A 20,681-nucleotide genomic window follows, 5' to 3' on the forward strand; every position below is an offset into this window, starting at 1 on the left:
TAAATTAGTTATATTCTGGTGCTCATTAATTCACCAAAAACATGTAAAATACCTATTAGGTGGCAGCACTATTCTGGGGATGCAGTAATGAGCTTAACCAAACTGCTTATGGGTTTGTTAAAATACTGGCATTAAACACAATGATGAGTTACATGATAAAGCCCTATATGCATTAGATGTTTTGAATGTAAGGGACTGACAGACTAGTTCTGCTTGGTTCAGTCTGAGGCAGCATCACCGGGCAAAGGGTATCTGAACTGACTTGTCAAAGATCGGTAAAGAAAATTTATTATTTGATATAATAGAAAGCCCAGAGAAGCATAGGTTTTTTTCCCACAGGGTTACCAGTGTTATCTGATACACTTACATGTGGCTTCATCTTAGCCCTGGCTCTGTTTGTAATCATGAGATGGCTTCCAAAAGCAACTTTGGCAACAGGCTTCCTTATTCATGTCTAGCAGGAGAGGAAAAAAAAGTAACAATTCACCGATTCACTAGGAGAATTCCATACACTTTTTGGCTTAGGCTATCCTGGAGATTCAGAAAGATTGATGGATACTTGAACATTTCAGGATTTTGTGATGAAGGAAAATGTAAAGAATGGGGTATGGAAGAAAGATGGCTCCTGACATAGCAACCAATGATTTTTTTTTTGTCCATAATAAAAACTGTATTGAAAAAAGCAACACCAAAATAGATCACTGCCGTATACTTTACAAAAATGCAACATTAATTACATTATCTTGGTAGATTAACTAGAATTACTGAACCGATAAGGCATTCCCTGACATAATGGAAATTCAAGAAGTTATATGGATATTAGTGCGGCTTTCTTCTAAATGAACATCCTTCCGTGAGTCTGGCTTTTCTCCTGTAGGGTAACACAACACTGTTGAACAGCCTAAGCAAAGAATCACTGTTTGAGCATGGCTGAAAACCATGATATCTTATATCTACCTGGACATTTTACATCCATAAAATAAGAATTTGGATTTTGAACTAGTCATTCATTTTTGTTTTTTTCCTTTCTTCTTCCAAGGAGGGATATGGTAAATCTCTAGCCAAAGGCATGTTGATTCTCTTGCCAGCTCAGCCTGTCCGTGAGTTAATCCGAGGAGACAATGAATAGGCTTCAGAGAGTTCATGGCTCCTGAAATTTTATTAAATAGTCTTATCTGTTCAGGTCTTCATTTTTTCTGGGAAAAGGGTCCAAATCTTTCATCATACTCTCAAAGAAGTACATGACTCCAAAAGATAAAGAAATAAGAAAGGGACTCAGAGAATCATAATAATCTCCTACCGCACTTTTAGGTTACTGTAACTTATTTTGTGCTGATAACATTTTGGGGAATTGGGTAGTACCTGCATCACTGTCATTGTCATGATAATGATCATGCTATATTATTACACTTTGTGAAGTGAAGTGGCTTGTCTGGGGCCACACAGCTGGTGACTGTTGTATTTCATAGGGATTGTCATTGGTTATTGAATGATCTTCTTTCACTGCTTGCCTCAATAGAAAGCAGAAAAAGAACAGCGAACATAACGTACTCAACCCATTTTCCATATAATCTCTCCTAATTCAGATGCTTTATAAAAGATATAGCAAAGTACTTAAAGTAGCCTTTACTTTAAATCTTAAATAAAAATCAGAAATAAAAAAAAGTAATTTTTATTAGATGCAATTAGGCTCAGCTGATTTGGAGAAAATAAAGGTATGATTAAGAATTATGAGGGAGGGAAGGGGCAGGAAGGTAAAACACTAACTAAATAGTAGGACAAAAATATTAAATCAGGAAAACATGGGATATGGTTCTATACATAAACGTTTATTCAGAATGAGGTCTTTTGGTGATAGAATGATTAAAATGCATTGATGGAAGTATCTAAGCAGTTTTCTAATACGGAAATATGTGCAAAGCAATTTTTAAATTCTCTTTCATTGATAAGTACCTTCAGACTATAAAGGATTACTCTGCCGCAAGTGAAAAATTAGAATTGTTTATTTTAAATGTGAGTTAATAATCCAATTTTCATTCAGTCAAGCAATCAGCTCCCTATTTTTTTAAATATTGATTTCAAGATTGATATTATTTCTCTTTTTTTTTCAGCTGGGCAGAATAACATTTAACAGAGATATTAGCAAGCAGCTAGTTCTGTTTACCGTGTGTATTTAAAGCACTATATTCCAGTGCGACATGTCCAAATGTTTGTACTGAATGCTTCCATAATATCAATAATGATTCACTATTCAAAATTAGATGTAGCCCCAATTTCTCAAATGCTTGAGTGATCATTTTCTTTAGTAATTGAGTTCTTCATAGAGTTCTATTGCTCTGATTACTCGCTCAGTAATCTAAGCATATTAATTTGAAAAACTGCATGAGCGTGTGGCCAGGATAATGGCAGTGAAATAATTGCAAGGAAATCTTTTACAACAGACTTATTTTCATCTAATAAACTCTTCCCCGATGGTTACCTGGCATGCAATGAATGCGATATGACTTCTAAAATGTATGTGCATTAAAATATCTATGGAGAGAGTTCAAGATTAGATATTCTGGAAGATGTTTAACAACAACAACAAAACAAGATGTTTAATAGTCACTTTTAAAAAGAAGTTGTTTCAAAAATAGCATTTTCTTTTTCTTTTCAGCAGATTAAGGGTTCTGGATTTTAAGTGGAAAGCACATAATTTGTTGAGCACCCACCAGGTGACAGAAATTAAGCTAGGTGCTATTCCTATGCACAGGTAATCCTCACAGCAACATGATATAAATAAACTTTAGTAGCCCGATTATTATGCAGAAAAGTAAAAAGGAGCTCAAGAGTGGTGGAGATATTTGCCCAAAGTCTCATAACTAGATCCACAATCAGTTCTGTCTGAGTCTAAACCAGTTACTCTTCAGTTCCTGCCTCATCAAACAGGCTTAACTAAATTTTGGGGTTATATCCCTCCATTTTACATGTATGAATAAGAGCTCAGGTTTCAAAGTACAGAGTTTTATTAGATAATGCTTCCTAAGGGCAGAGGAAGTCCATAACTATTTTATATACATATATATATATATACATTTTTTTGTTGTTGTTGTTGTTAGGTGCCATCCAGTTCATTCTGACTCACAGCGACCTTTTGTTCAACAGAAGAAAACACTGCCTCGTCCTGCTCCATGCTCACAATCATTATGCTTAAGCTCATTGTTGCGGTCACTGTGTCAGTCCATCTCGTTGAGGGTCTTCCGCTTTTTACATGACCATCTACTTTACCAAGCACGATGTCTTTCTCCAGAGACTGATCCCTCTTGATATCATGTCCATAGTACATGACATGAAGTCTCACCATCATTGATTCTAAAGAACATTCTGTTCGTACTTCTTTCGGTGCAGATTTATTGGTTCATTTGGCAGTCCATGGTATATTCAATATTCTTCTCCAACACCGCAATTCAAAGGCGTCACTTCTTTCTCAGTCTTCCTTATTCATTGTCCAGCTTTCACATGCATATGAGGCAATCGAAAATACTGTGGTTTGGGTCAGGCCCACCTTAGTCTTCAAGGTGACATCTTTGCTTTTCAACACCTTAAAGAGGTCCTTTGCAGCAAATTTGCCAAGTGCAATGTGTCTTTTGATTTCTTGGCTGCTACTTCCATGGGTGTTGATTGTGAATCCAAGTAAAATGAAATCCTTGACAACTTCTATCTTTTCTCCCTTTATCATGATGTTGCTCATTGGTCCAGTTGTGAGGACTTTTGTTTTCTTTATGTTGATGTGTAATCCATACTGAAGGCTGTGGTCTTTGATCTTCATTAGTAAGTGCTTCAAGTCCTCTTCACTTTCAGCAAGCAAGGTTGTGTCATCTGCATAACGCAGGTAGTTAATGAGTCTTCCTGCAATTCTGATGCCCTGTTCTTCTTCATATAGTCCAGCTTCTCCTATTATTTGCTCAGCATACAGATTGAATAAGTATGGTGAAAGGATACAACCCTGACACACACCTTTCCTGATTTTAAACCATGAAGTATTCCCTTGTTCTCTTCTAACAACTGCCTCTTGATCTATTTATAGTTTCCTCACGAGCACGATTAAGTTTTCTAGAATTCCCATTCCTTGAAATATTATCCATGATTTGTTATGATCCACAGAGTCAAATGCCTTTGCATAGTTAATAAAACACAAGTAAACATCCTTCTGGGTATTCTCTGCTTTCAGCCATGATCCATCTGACATCAGCAGTGATATCCCTTGTTCTCGTCCTCTTCTGAATCCAGCTTGAGTTTCTGGCCGTTCCCTGTTGATATACTGTGGCAGCTGCTTTTGAATGATCTTCAGCAAAATTTTACTTGTGTGTGATATTAATAATATTGTGCAATAATTTCCGTATTCAGTTGGATCACCTTTGTGGGGAATAGGCGTAAATATGGATCTCTTCTTTTTTTTTCCACTCAGCTGGCCAGGTAACTGTCTTCCAAATTTCTTTGCATAGATGAGTGAGCACTTCTAGCGCTGCATCCATTTGTTGAAACATCTCAGTTGGTATTCGGTCAATTCCTGGAGCCTTGTTTTTCACCAATGTCTTCAGTGCAGCTTGGACTTCTTCCTTCAGTACCATTGGTTCCTCATCATATGTTACCTTTTTGAAATGGTTGAACATCGACCAATTCTTTTTGGTACAGTGGCTCTGTGTATTCCTTCCATCTTATTTTGATGCTTCCTGCATCATTTAGTATTTTTCCTGTAGAATCCTTAAATATTGCATCTCAGGGCTTGAATTTTTTTCTTCATTTCTTTCAGCTTGAGAAATGCTGATCATGTTCTTCTTTCCTTTTTGTTTTCTATCTCCAGGTCTTTGTACATGTCATTACAATACTTTGTCTTCTCGAGCTGCTCTTTGAAATCTTCTGTTCAGCTCTTTGACTTCGTCATTTTTTTCTATTGCTTTAGCTACTCTACATTCAAGAGCAAGTTTTAGAGTCTCTTTCCACTTCCATTTTGGTCTTTTCTTTCTTTCCTGTCTTTTTAATGACCTCTTGCTTTATTCCATGTATGATGTCCTTGATGTTATTCCACAACTCGTCTGGTCTTCGGTCATTAATGTTCAATGGGTCAAATCTATTCTTGAGATGGTCTCTAAATTCAGGTGGGATATACTGAAGGTTGTACTTTGGCTCTCATGGACTTGTTCTAACTTTCTTCAGAGTCACCTTGAACTTGCATATGAGCCTTGGACCTGGCCTTGTTCTGACTGATGATATTGCACTTTTTCATCATCTCTTTCCACAGATATAGTAGATTTGATTCCTGTGTGTTCTATCTGGTGAGGTCCATGTTTACAGTCGTTGTTATAAGTTGGTGAAAAGAGGTATTTGCAATGAAGAAATTGTTGGTCTTGCAAAATTCTATCATGAGATTTCCAGCACTGTTTCTATCACCAAGGCCATATTTTCCAGCTACCGATCCTTCTTCTTTGTTTCCAACTTTTACATTCCAATCACCATAATTATCAATGCATCCTGATTGCAAATTCCATCAATTTCAGACTGCAAAATTTGATAAATGTAGAAGTTGGTAAAAATCATCAATTTCTTCATCTTTGGCCTTAGTGGTTGGTGGGTAAATTTGAATAATAGTCATATTAGCTGGTCTTCCTTGTAGGCATATATATATTATCCTATCACTGACAATGTAGTACTTTAGGATAGGTCTTGAATTTTTCTTTTTGATGATGAATGCAACACCATTCCTCTTTAAGTTGTGATTCCTGGCTTAGTAGAATATATGATCGTTTGATTCAAAATGGGCAATACCAGTCCATTTCAGCTCACTAATACCTAGAATATAGATGTTTACGTGTCCCATTTCATTTTTTACAATTTTCAATATATATATATTTCCATATATGTGAGTATATATATACATATATGTGTATATATATGTATGTATATATACATACAAAAACCTGTTGCCACAGAGTCTATTCCAACTCATAGTGACCCTACAGGGCACAGTAGAACTGCCCCATAGGGTTTTCACGGAGTGGCTGGTGGATTCAAATATATATATATATATGTGTGTGTGTGTGTGTCTGTGTCTGTGTCTGTGTGTGCGTATTGTATGTATGTGTGTGTATACACACACAGACACAGACACACACACATAATCATCTCATTCACTTTGAATAATTCCAAGGACTGTTTCTAATGCCTTATTATGTTTGGAAAATTTTGAAATTTTAGCCCTGCCATTAGCAAGGACACATATTTTGCTGCTGTTGTTTTTTATTTTTAATTCTGTCCTAAAAACAGTTCAGTATCTTAAATTTCATTAGATTTTGATTAAGTTATGCCCTTGTTGACTTCTAGGGAAACATTCATTTGGTAGGCATTTGCTAGACTTTATTACCTTAGTAAATCTGTAGTCCCTCAATTAATCTGTTAATTAACTTAGTTGCTCTATAATAACTTTAAACATAAGTAAAGTCTTAATATGTCAAATTATACAACGTTAAAACATAAAACTTATAAAATTAGAATAACATAGCACATATATGGTATTATGAAAACAGTACATGTTTATAGTAGCCCACAGATTTTACAGAACACATATTACCACAATCCATCTATATGGCTGTTGTAATTATCTCATATTAAAATTCTATGAGAGTTTTTATTTGGTTTCTGGTAGCAGCACTGACTGGTGCTTTTCATATCTAGGTTTTAGAAACAAATAAATAAAAATGCATTTTTAAGATTTTATTATCAAGTAATAATAATAACGTATTGCTGCTGTGCTTCACAATTTTCAAGTCACTTTACCATCTGTTTGAGTCTTGCAGCATCACAGGGATGTTATGTAGGGCAGGTAACTGTTGTCTACCTGTGACCCAAAAAGAAACTGATACCACGGCTGGCAAAAGTTGGATAAAAAAAAAAAAAAAGAGTAATGCCTAAGACTGATGCCTTTTTTTTTCTTGTCTTAGCTCTTGTTTTTTGTGTCCCAATGCTAACCTTCTTCATAAACATCCTCAAACTTTTTCCCTTACCCTCGCTCCTACCCCCAAACATTCTCACCCATTCCACCCTTGAGCTCCTGGGACTGAGGATATAATAGCCTGAATTTTATGTTCTTTGATGGGTAGATACAATTTCTTTCAGTCCTTTCAATGAAAAAAAATCCTACAGTTAAAAATCATTTCACTTTTTCCTTGCCAGTAGAATTTTATGAAGGAAGGTGGTGAGGGAATAGAGGATCAGAGTACATTTTCTCTGAATGTCTTATTTGTTCACTGTACTAGAGGGGAAAAAAAGATCTGTGCTTAAAACTGCATTTTATTCCTCTGAGATAGTAGGTAAGGAATTTGGTAGGCTAATTCCTGGCGTCTGCAGGGGAAAAAGAAGAAAGAGGCCACTGGGAAAATTGCCTGGCAGATTGACCCTGTCAGGAGATAATAGCCTTTCACTATCCCATACACCTGGGATTCCAGTCCCTATGTCTCCTGCCTTACCTCGATTTATAGCCCTATCACCTTCACATATTCAGACCTCCTCACCTCCTGCCTTAGGAGGCAGAACCAACTGCTTCTGGTGGGGCTGTATTTTGAGGAAAATCCTACTCTGACTGTCTGAAGAGGGGGTTGAGGATGCTGAGATTCCTAATCAGATCTTGAAAACATGAGTGTGTTCTGTTTTCCTGGCCTCTTGCTTTGGAGCCACAAATGAATTTATCCTGGTAGTGTGATAGCTTAGTACTCGTAGAGAACAAATAGGTATTAAAGGGTGTGGCTTGAGAAATGGGCTGGAATTATTTGCATAAGTAGATACATTCTAGTTTACTGTTGTTGTTATTAGGTGCATTCAGGTTGACTCCAACTCCTAGCCACCCTATGTACAACAGAACAAAAAACTGCCCAGTCCTGTGCCATCCTCACAATCACTGCTGTGTTTGAGCCCATTGTTGCAGCCGCTGTGACAACCTGTCTCTTTGAAGGTCTTCCTCTTTTTTGCTGACTCTTTAGCAAGCATGATGTCCTTCTCCAGGGACTGATCCCCACTGATAACATGTCCAAAGTATGTGAGATGAAGTCTCTTCATCCTCCCTTCAGAGGAGCATTCTGGCTGTACTTCTTCTAAGACAAATTTGTTTGCTCTTCTGGCAGTCCATAGTATATTCAGTATTCTTTGACAGCACCATAATACAAATGCATTTCTTCTTTGGTCTTCCTTATTCGTTGTAAGGTTTCAAATGCATATGAGGTGATTGAAAATACCATGGCTTGTATCAGGTGTACCGTAGTCCTGAAGGTTGCGTCTTTGCTCTTCAACACTTTAAAGAGGTCTTTTGCGGCAGATTTGCCCAATGCAATGCATCGTTTGATTTCTTGACTGCTGCTTTCATGAGTGTTGATTGAGGATCCAAACAACTTCAATATTTTCTTTATGTACCATGGTGTTGCTTATTGGTCTAGCTGTGGGGATTTTTGTTTTCTTTATGTTGAGATGTCATCTGTACTGAAGGCCATAGTTTTTCATCTTCATCAATTAATACTTCAAGTCCTCTTCATTTTCAGCAAGCAAGGTTGTGTCACCTGCATATTACAGGTTGTTGATGAGTCTTCCTCCAATCCTGTTGCTTGGTTCTTCTTCATATAGTCCAGCTAGTTTTTTGTTACTTACTTAGAAATCGGCCCATGAAAACAATAACTTGTAAGTATTTGGGCTTCGGTCTTCTCAAATATAAACTGAAAGGGTTGGATGAAATGTAATGTGTGTTTTCAATTTAAAATTCACAGCTTCCTGTAACAAATAATATGCCACGTATGTAAAGTTGTCTCCTCATTTGGTTATGTTACATTCAATTATAGCTAGATTCCATTGTACATGGATTTAAATGTGTATGCTTGCTACAAAGCTATCATTAAAAAGATTGCATTTTAAATTTACTTGGAAAATTTGAAAGACTTGGGCCAGTGCTATTTTAAAAGAAATTAACCTCAAACCAAAAATAAAAACAACACAATAACAATGATAACAAAACAAGTTAGAACAAACTAAACCGAAGTGAAGTTAATCGAAGGGCCTGTGGATGTTTAAAATGGAGACATCTGAAGAAGGGAAGGCCCTTTGCCATTATTATTGGGAGGTTCTGATGGATGAAAAATAAATTAGACTTACTTTGTTGGGCTATGCAAAAATAGAAACAATAAGTAAAAATAACTATAAGTTGACATATTTTTAACCCCATATGATGGGGAAGTTTCTAGCAAATAGACTTGTTCCACAAAATGAACTGCTTGAAGTGGTGTTGAGCTCATGGTCCTGAGATGTTGGAGATAACGTAGTCCTCAATGATGTAATAGCTGGGATTATTGAGTCTGCATCAGAAGTTTGGAATGTCTGTGATTCCTGGCCCTGACGCAAAGTGAACGTTGAAGAATTGAAAGAATTAGTTCTCATGGCTCTGCTTGGCCATGGCATGTGGCAAAATGCCATCAACTAACAAAGCTGTCAGAATCTTTCACCTCAGCATCCTCCTTTTCCATTATTTCAGCTTCAGGAGAGAAATAACCTGGCAAGACATAAATGAAAAAAAAAAAAAAGTCTTTCAAGCAAAACCTTTGGAAACTTGTTTCTGTTCAGTAGATTTATTTAATATAACATAATAACAATCTCCTTGGGTTTTAGGCAACTCTTTTCAACTCCAATTAAGTAAGTCAGCTTCAGTTTTCCCATAAAATATAAAACAGCTATTGTCTTGTTCTCGCTTGTCAAAATGTTCTAGATTAAAATCAAATTTACAACATGAAGGTAGTCTTGTTACATTTCCTTTTCTTTCTCTCTGGATTTTTTGTCTTTTTCTCTTTGTATAAAGAGTTACCTAATTTATTTCTAACAACATTTATTTTGAGAAAAAGAAATAACTAATTCAAAGCAACCCCTTTGTGCAGGAACAAAATCAAATACATAAAAAAATACACTGGGTAGAAGTTCTTCCCTCGTTATGCTATTTTGTCTTCCTAATTTTACAAAACAAGCAAATGAAAGAAAAGCCTGATTACAAGTGTAATTATATTTGAGAAATGTAAACTCCTCAAATTTAAAAATGCAGTTTATACTGAGTGGCTTTGTTGGTAGCCGATATATGCTGAAATGTTAAGTACTAAGATGCTGTTGGCTGCCTCTGCTCTTTACTAACCGTGTAACTCTGGGTAACTTACATAAAACCTTCTGAGCCACAATTTACCATGCACAACTTATAAACTGTTTTTATCTTTTGTGCCTTAGAGTTGATTCCGAAGCATAGTGACACTATAGGACAGAGAAGAACTGCCCCATATGGTTTCCAAGGTTGTAATCTTTACGGGGAGCAGACTGCCACTTCTTTCTTCCGCCCTTAAACAACAGGTGTTTTCTCCTGTGGAGCCAATGGTGGGTTCAAACCTCAGCAGCCGAGTTCTTCACCGTTGTACTACAAGGGCTCCTTAATTTGTAAACTAGGAATAATAGACTACCTAAGACATAAGAGTATATGAAAATGCGAATGAAACACTTAGCCTAGGTCCACCTGTGTCACATGTTCAATGAAAGTTTTCCGTTGTTTTTAATCTTCAGTGAGGATAAAACCTATAGTTTTGTTACTATCTTTCTTTGATAGTTCCCTGTATGTTTGGAACTGTTGCACATTATTTTAAAATAATACTGTGCTCCATATTCCATAAAGCCCTTTTTCCACGAGTTACTCTATTCAAGGATTTTTTTTTTTTTTTACCTAATTGAGAGGCACGGAGTGAGACTAAACAGAAAAGGTTAAAAATTTGATGCTGATGAAATCTGATGGCCTTTTAATAGTTTTGACTCCTATTCCCTAGAAATTTTAAAAAGAAGGGAGGGCAGGAGAGCAGGTGCCATCACCAGCAAATGATAGATACTATTATGTATTGTGAATATGTGGGTCTCCAAGTAATGGAAAACAATCATTCGGAGGAGCAATGTGCTACCTAACAAAATTTTAACAAAAAGTTGTATAAGACCAAATTGAGTTGTGATTCAATCACAGTTTTAACCCAAGAAGAATAATAAGTTAATGCAAGGTTTTTCTTCTTTGTTTGCTTGATTTAAATAGGTTTGATGATAACCTGAGGCAAAATAATCCCATATAGCATAAAAACCAAAAACCAAACCTGTGCCCTTCGAGTCGATTCCGACTCATAGCAACCCTATAGGACAGAGTAGAACTGCCCCATAGAGTTTCCAAGGAGCACCTGGTAGATTTGAGCCACTAACGTTTTGGTTAGCAGCTTACCCACTACGCCCAGGGTTTCCGCATATAGCATAAGGAAGCAAAAAGATAAAGTGGATTTATCAGGAGAAGTTTGGGGCCTAACTTTAACACCAATTAGTCTTTGACAGAGTACTTAAGTTCTGACAGAAAATAAGATTTTTTTTTCATGGTATGATGTTAAGAACAAGAAATTCTAGCCCTAACCTTACCACTTTATATCTGCATGCTTTGAGACATGGCATTTATCCTTTTAGATTTCAACTCCTTTATCTGTAAAATGTGAGATTAGATTAGGTACTTTCTTGAAGTTCCTTTCATTTAGAAACATCTGTGATTATAGTTTTCTGTGAAATTATAATTTTTAAGGCTAAATACATATTTTGGCCATTTACTGTGATGCAAAAATAACTAAATTACTAAATGATGTTTCTCAAAATATGATTCAATACCACTTGAATTCAAATAATCTGAGTTGGTTATTAACGTAGATAATGTTAAAAATGATGATTTGGGCATTCCTACCTCAGCCCCAGAGCATTAGAGTCTCAGGCATTGTGTTTGCATTCTGTATTTTTAACACATTCCATAAGTGTTCTATATTCCAGGTGACTGCCAAAATTTGAGAATTATTGCTCTGGAATTATAGATCAAATATGATTCTTTGATCAATGTAAAATCTTGAGATGAAAGTTTTTTTTTTCCTTAATCACAAAGCTGTTCTACTCAACTACTTCAAATGAAGATTCTGAAAAGAAAATAGTAAAATCAAGAAATTTCCAATGGCTCTATCTATTTATATTTTTGACTATGTAAACTGATTTTTTATTGATTGGGAAAAGATGGAAACAGAAGTACATGACTGGAATGCTTTGCATTTCTTTTTTACATTAAAATAATGATAAAATGTGAATTGGGACATAGAATATCTTTCTCAGGCTCTCAATTATATATATATGTATATATATAGTCTATGTTTTAGAATGAAAAATATACTCACTCCAAAATTTTTAAAATTTTGAATAAAGAACATATTACAAATGGCAAGATGTGAAAAATACTTCAGATTTTAATCTAGCTATCTTCAATATAGTTGCCTGAAATAACCCCCCTCCCATTTGCAGCTGTATTAATCAATTTTTTTTTTTATCTTCAATATAGTTGCCTGAAATAACCCCCCTCCCATTTGCAGCTGTATTAATCAAATAGGGTATTTGATGAGATAGCATTTATTCATACAACAGTAACAAGCAAGTGGTGTTTTAGCTGCTTTGTTGAGATACAGTTTACATACCGTACAATTAACCATTTAAAGCATACAATTCAATGGTTTTCATTAATAGAGTTGGATTACCAACATAAGCAAGTGTTTTTTAACCATTAAAAAAAAAAGTCTTTACGTTTTAGGAAGGTGCTTGCTCAGCTACTAGTCTCTCAGCTGACACCATACATTCTCAACAAGCAATTTCACTCCGCATTTTATTGACAAACCACTTTTATCAGAATGCCAGAGGCTATCTGGGTGCAACTCTGTGAAAGAGTAATTTGGAACTTACACAGGATCATTCTGGATTTTAAAGTAAATTCACCTGAAAGCTTATTGAGTGTGAATGAGAGTTGCCATGCAGCTTGACAAATGCCAGCTGAAGAAGATTGATGACTGAAAAGAAGGAGAACTTCAGATATGCTTGCTGCAAGGGCACGGCCATTAGATTTGATTTAAGACTACTTTGTGGGTTAGATGCTCTTTGAAGCTAGATTGTCAAGTGACTCATAGCTCCCCAAAAGGAAATACACTTTTTATAAAGTCCAAAAGGGCATCCTTGTAGATAATGGGAGGCACTGGTGGCCTGCTGGTATTCTTGGCCAATGTACCTTGTACACAACAACTATCCCTCTGTCAGTGGAGGCTTTCATGTTGCTATGACGCTGAACAGGTTTCAGCAGAGCTTCCAGACTAAAGCAGACCAGGGAAGGGTCTGGTGATCTACTTCCAAAAATCAGCCAATGAAAACCCTATGGATCACAAAGGTCGGGTCTACAACTGCTCATGGGGATGGCACAGGAGCAGGCAGCCTTTGTTCTGTTGTTCGCAGGGTACTTATGAGTTGGGGGCCAACTTGATGGGAGGTAACAACAATAGAAAAATATAGATAACAAAAAAAATTATGAAATAGTTTTTCCTTATTTTTGAGAATACCATTAGGGGAAAAAATAATAGTAAAATGTATGTAGAGAAGATCATCTATGAAGCGTTTGTAGTTTCCTGAAGGGATACTTGCCTCGTTTAAAGCCATGGGTTTGTTACGTGTGACTATTGTCACTCACATATTTTCATGGAAATTTTTTTTATTATTATTTGTACTAGGATGAATCAATATTTGGTTTCTAACTTGCTCATTTAGTTAATATTTGGAGATATATGTATTAAGAGATTGAGATGAATCTCACCATGCAACTTCTCTGCTACTTCTTTGAGTGACTGTCAGTTTTTATTTAGCTTCGTATTATAATGTACAAGTATCTTCTGTAAATTATTGCTGTTAGAAAAAAGAATCCCACTGTACTGTCAGGACATTTGTTATATGTTTCTTTTGACATCAAGATTCAAAAATGAAAATCCATATATTGACAAAATGCCTGAAATCTGACCATTGTATTTTGTGGTAAGGAAAGTTTAGTACAGCTTTGTGTGTGAACCGGCAAAGTGGTTCATAGCATCTGGAAAATGAAGACAACTGTGCTTTCTCCCCAGACATAGGAGGACAGGTGCATTACTCTGGAGAAGACACAGACACTGTTGCTGTAGTAGGTATCACAGGATCCTTCAGAGGCCTTGTGCATTATTTGTTTTGTCAACATGGAATTGGTATCAAACCAAAGCTGCTTTTTAAATAAATAAATAGATAATTAGGATTTTAAGGCACATGATGATGTGTTACTAGAAAGCAGTAGCCGGTAAAAATATGTTGTAGCTCTCAAGAAAGTATAAAATATTAAATTTTCTTTCCTGATCATATAAATTAATCATTAGATTTGTTCTTTGTTTTTTATTTCTCTTTTGCTCAGTGAGAATTTCAGTAGAAGTGAGAAATAATTGTATGAGTGATGTAAATATGAGTAAGAGTCTGTGTGTTTTTGTGTGTGTATCTTGTCTAGAAACATCTTTCTTAGCCACCTGTAGGATTCCCATTCTTAAATTCCCGTAGTCTTCCTAAGACTGATCTAATTAAGAGAAACCAAACCTCAAGTCCAGGTACCTCAAAGGATATACTACTTGCTCATTGTCACCTCTTATTTTATTCAAGATGAATGTACAAATGGAGAAATTTAGAGAGGCAGCATAATATTATGTTCTTTTTAGTTTTTTAAAAATTAGATTGTGAAATCTTACTTGCACCAAGGGTAAACTAGGATCAAATATTAAAAGAAAAACAAACCAAAAAACAAACCCATTGCTGTTGAGTTGATTCTGACTTATAGCAAAGTATTAAAACAGGAACTAAAAAAGTTGTGTAACTAATAAGCATTTTCTGTAATCATTGCTGTAATACTTAGGACTTTTTCTTTTGGTGTGTAATGCATAACCTGTAATGTATAATGCTCAAAGTTTCTGTTTCTTCCTGACTTGAATAATCTCAAAGTATCAAAAGGTACCTCAAGCTATGACCAGGCTTTTAAAAAAAAAAAAAAATTAGTTCAAATTCTTCCATAAATTTGAGATTGTAAGTAATTCCACCTCACTCCATTTATACAATTAGAATTTAAACTCTTGGTCCCTACGTCTATCAACAAAGGAAAATAATGAAAGCAATAACCTTGATGATGATTTATGACTAAACAGCCAAATGGTAAATGGAAGAGAAAGGCTCTTTCTGGGCTAAAAGAAATGGATGAAGATCACAATTAAGCAGTTGGCTCAATTATTTTCCATTCTTAATTGACACTTTTCATTAATTTCCCACTTAGTGACTTAAGTAGTAAGTGAATTCACATGCTAATTAGTTATTTATACTAAATATTTTTCAGAAGTTTCAAAAGCTGACCCTTGAAAAGAGGTCACCAAAATCTGGTTCATTTAATATTCCTTTTTTTTTTTTCTTGTTACAATGTTAACTAGAAGTGAAAATTTATTGAGGATTCACAATTTCCAAAATAATTAAATAGCTGGATTTTTCCTAATGAATAATTTCTTTTAATTATTTAGTTTTTTTTTGTTGTTGTTAAATAATAGCACAAACTTTGATCTGAAGATTTTGACATCTGCTTTGGGATGCTGTAACTGACCAAAGGTGCTTGAAGCAGGAACCTTTGGGAATGTGTTCAGGAAAAATAAAATATGCCAGAAAAATGTAAAAATCAACCAAATGGAGACAGGAATGGACAGAATTGGAAAAACTCTTTATTCGTATGAACTTAAGTACAATATTTACAGTTCAATCCTTTTCAAAATACTTCTGGCAAAACTGATCTCAGTTAAGTTTGAAAATTACATAGTAACATGCTTGCAGAACTCAGTGTTTTAGTGAATTCAATGCTTTAGAAAAAAGTTTGATTTAGTCAACTTGTCTTAAAGTGTAATTTCACTGTTTTAGGCAGAGGACCCACGGGTCTTATAACTGATTTAAGCATAGTTTCCACTTTTCAGCTAGATATTTGGAAGTGGAGTTGGAAGTTTGTAGATAGTTTACACGATAGAGGTGAGGTGGGCAGATAATCACAAATGGAAGTTGATTCATGCTAAAAAGTGCCTCAAGAACCTTTCAAATTCAATCTTATTGAACATCTTGATGATTGAAGAGAGTAAATACTAGGTAATGAAAGCTGTAAATGGATCCAAATTGATAGATGTTATTCAAGTCCATTCCAAAACCAAACCAAACTCATTGCCCTCGAGTCGATCCCGACTCATAGCGACCCTATAGAACAGAGTAAAACTGCCCCATAGAGTTTCCAAGGAGCACCTGGTGTATTTGAACTGCCGACCTTTTGGTTAGCAGCCGTAGCACTTAACCGCTATGCCACCAGGTTTTCTTCGAGTTCATTAAGCATAAAGAAATAAAAAAATAATGAAGAAACTAAGAAATACAGTTAGAACCCCCTCTAAATGAATAATTTTAGAAAACAAAACTAAATTGTGATGTGTTGGAATGGTAGGAAAAGTGCCATTATAAGAGATTTCATAATATTCAAAAATGACATGTTAATTGTGCTTCCACACAGACCGGATAGAACAGCACAGCGTTGAATCATATTCTGAGTCATCATTGTCAGCTGAGACATTTTTGTATAAAAATATATATGTTGCAGAACTTCCAAATAGTTATTCACATAAGTGGAACACACTTGTTAAGGTCTCAGATATATGAAATATGACAATCAAATTATATAAAGGAAGAAGCTAAAAATCAACAAAATGTGCCCACTAAAAAAAAAAAAGCCCACACATTAGAATAAATTTAGTAATATTTCAAAAGTTAGTTGTAAGTGCTGTAGTTAGAAATATTTTCTTTGCCATACTTGATAAAAAAGTAACATTATGTTGGTATGTTGTGGAAGGCTTATTGATTCTTTCAGTTTATGAATTGTATTAATAATAATATTTAAGCATAAAATCAATGAACAATCTCAAACTAGTTTGTGAATGAAATGCATTAGTATATAAAATTGATCAAAATAATTGATACCTGAATGTATTATCATTCCTTTCTAAATTGTCTAGATTGTTCATCTTTTCTGACATTGAGAAGTCTTGCCAAAATGTTTCCAGTTTCTTTCATTGTGTTTTGAGAATTGAAAAGTCATTGAAATTTATTAATGAATGTTTTTGTAATTGAGACACGTTATTTATTTAGTTCATTTTGCCTTTCAAAAGCACATTGATTGATTTTGTACATTTCACAGGTAAAATGATTTTAACATTTTTTCTTATAAAGTCCTTTTTCATCTTTGTCTCTTCTACTATGCTGCTTTTTTCATTTTTAAATTTTTTTCATATTTTATTAATTATTATGTATGCCTTTAATAAAATGTATTTTTTTTTGCCTGTGTTTCAATTGTCCTGCATTTCTGTTGATTACAGGGTGAGTTGCAAAGGTGAAAGAAACATGGGTTTTAATTCATTTGTTGGAAGATCTATATCAATGCAATTGGCCAAAAGACCTTTGCTCCTACACTGAGTTTGGGATGTGTGATAAGAGACTGGTATTATCTTCTTTCTTAGAAACAATGCGTTATATAAGGTTAATTAAAAATAAATGAATAAATAAAAGAAGGAGGAGGAGGAAGCAGGAAGGGAGAGAAGAAAAGAAGAGAAAAAGAGAAGAGGAAGAGGAAGAGAAAGTAGAAGTCAGCTGGGAACCCCCTACTCAAAGTTGCTTATTATAACGTAGTCACACACATTACTGCCTTTTGCTATCTTAATTATTCCATTTGAAAACAAGAGACAAGATTTCTGTATATATTTGTGTTCTACCTTAATATTTAAAGAACTACACATATCACTTGTATACTTTAAAAAAAAAGTTAATTCAAATGTTTTTGGAATGTGACTGTTGGTAGGTACTTACCAACAATAACGTTCTAAGTAAGCTTTCTTTTTTTTTTAAGTATACAAGTGGTTTGTGTAGTTCTTTAAATATTAATTTGACATTTATTGGACTTACACTATATGTCAGGCAGTATCCTAGTCACTAGAGATAAAGTGGTAAACAAAGTAAAGCCCTCACCCCAAGCAAGCTTATATTCTCTATACCTGTTTTGTTGAATATGGTAGCCACTGGCCACAAGTGAGCACTTGAAATTGGCTGCTCCAAAATGCGATATGGATTAAGTGTAAAAACACACACCGGTTTCAAAGACTTAGTTCAGAGAAAAAAAAGTAAACTAGCTCGTTAATATTTTTATATTGATTGAATGTTTTAATAGTAATATTTTGCTTATATTGGGTTAAATAAAATATATTATTGAAATTAATTGCATCTTTCTTTTTTTAAAATCTTTTTAGCTATGGCTACTAGAAAATTAAACGTTTCATATGTGACTCACATATTTCTATTGAACAATGCTGCTTTTTAATTTGAACAGCTAATGAATATTTGTTGTCATGGTAAAACGTGAGCCTGTTTCACTTACTTTTTGAAAATAAAGTATCTTTCACCTAATTTTATCTCCCAATTTTTGTGTAGTTTGCAAGAAACTTACGTGCTATGTTTATTGATGGAGGAACTCAGAGGGATTATATGGTTTGCCTACAGTTACTTAGGGAATTCGTACTCAAAACAGTAAATAAGTGGAAGTCTCATGGATTTCAAATACATAACCATGTATAATACAGAAGTGACAAATGTTGGCTGTCTGAAAAATAAAAACATATTCATTAAAGTATTCAGACAAGTAACATGGGTTAATTAGGTTACCATTTTAGCCTTCTGCCCCAAATCCTTCCACACAAAACCAAGTTGAATATTGCTTATGTCAGTATCCTGCTGATTCCATTATAAACTGGCATGAATGTAATGTCCTGAACAATAGGGTATAATTAACAGTGTTCAACATGATATTTGAATAAATGAAAATGCAAACTGAAAAGATATTAGAATAATGTCAGTATTAATAATGGTGGTTATAGCAAGAGAATGAATTTTTATATTTTGTATGCGATGAAATAACTGAAAGTAGATTTAGTAGTCCCTGTACAAGACTTTTAGACAATAAGATGATTTTAACTGAGAGGAAGCTTATTATAGAAACCAGTTTACTGATGTAGGAAAATATATCCATTTTGATGGAATCACTTATATTTGGAGAGTTAGACCCATAAGGTTTTACTTAAATTGTTGAACTTCAGCACTAAGAAAAAAACTGGCTCAGTATTTTGATGTACTATTTGAGTACTTTAAAAGTATTTTCATTTTTATTATATAGGATAATATCTGTACAAGTTTTTAGATTTCTCCCTTTTCATTTTTAATAACAATACAACTGTCATACTTTTATCCTGACATATGAAGAGTTAAAAGTGTATGATTTCTTGAAAAATACCCTAAAGCTGATAATGTCATTGCAGATAGGTACACATATTGCTACTTAATAATAAAGATCATTTGCAAATATGTAAAAATAGGATGCAAAAGTACCTGAAGGCCTCTGATGGCTATTTGGTTATTGTATTAGTTATATCATCTTAACTTTTTAAATTAATTTTTTAAAGTACCCATTTGCTTCCAATACCAGGGAATGGCAAAAATATTTGTCAAGTGCCTACTATGCATGAATCACTGTGCTAGATATTTTACAAATATTATCTCGTCCTAATCTCATATACTCTCACAAGGTGATTCTCATTGTCTTTATTTTAAAAATGAAGAAGAATTAAAGACTATGTCTTATTTGTCTTTGATCTGCTAAGGTACCTGACTAAATACTTATTTCATAAGTGTTAAATACATATTCACTGAATATGTATGCTAATGAATATTATTGTAAATCCGTCAAGGTTTATATCCTTGACGTGCTTGTAGCTTTAAATGATTGGAAATATCAGAACAGACTAAAAGGGCTGATTGTATTATTTATTTATTTTTTTTGGTGTCACACAAATAGTATAGTATAGACATTAAGTTAGATATCAGGTGATTTTTTTTACAAATAGTCATATTCATAAGATCGTGCTGAATTCTCAAATTTGAAATTTTTACTGATGGTTAGGTGAGCTGTCTCTTCTACCTTAATATTCTCCGAAGTTCAGTCTGAGTTTGGTAGACCAGAGAGCTTCTTCTCTCAAGTTGAGTTACTTTTGTAATTTTACATACCTTATGTTGAAAAGGGCCTCAGGGTAGATTACTTTTTTTTTCCTGCCGGGGCTATTTAAATCCAATATTGGATTACAGACTCAAATCTTAAAAATATTTCCTCTAATTAACTCTTCTACTATAGTTTCTCCAGCATGTCTGTAAACTGCAATTTACTTTATCTACAAAAAGGATGATCCTCTAGGGTGGCCAAATTAAAGAACCCTGAGTCTGTTGAGTGTTGCTTCAAACATTTAATCAACTTTCCCCTGAAGGAGATAGATGCTTGAGTTTCATGACATAATATTCTGTACGAAGAACTGGCAGCATTTGGGCACACAGCTTTATTTCTAGTCAACATTTCTAGAACTTATTCTCTTTCAGTGAATACGAAAAGGTAAGGGCAAGATATTTCAGGGGTATATATTGATCAGCCTTTGATACTTTAGATAGAAGATATCTAAGGGTCAAACTATATGACTTCAAAATGACTTCTGGTCCCTTACTGCTTCTGCAGAGACTTTTATGGAAATATCACTTGGTGCATGAATATAGGTAGGAATGATTTGTTTGACAGGGAAAATGCCAACCATAAATGTTATAAACATAGCTGTTTC

At 34.5% G+C, this 20,681-nt stretch overlaps 1 protein-coding gene and 1 pseudogene across 1 annotated transcript in view; one reads left to right on the top strand and one right to left on the bottom strand.

Annotated features, from left to right (window-relative positions):
- ERBB4 (erb-b2 receptor tyrosine kinase 4) overlaps positions 1–20,681 on the top strand; it is a 1,250,799-nt gene that overhangs the window by 227,341 nt on the left and 1,002,777 nt on the right. The window lies entirely within an intron of this gene.
- Positions 273–1,350, bottom strand: LOC111748893 (small ribosomal subunit protein eS27-like; annotated as a pseudogene).

This window comes from Loxodonta africana, chromosome 6 (genome assembly GCF_030014295.1).
Source record: "Loxodonta africana isolate mLoxAfr1 chromosome 6, mLoxAfr1.hap2, whole genome shotgun sequence".
NCBI classification, from domain to species: domain Eukaryota; kingdom Metazoa; phylum Chordata; class Mammalia; order Proboscidea; family Elephantidae; genus Loxodonta; species Loxodonta africana.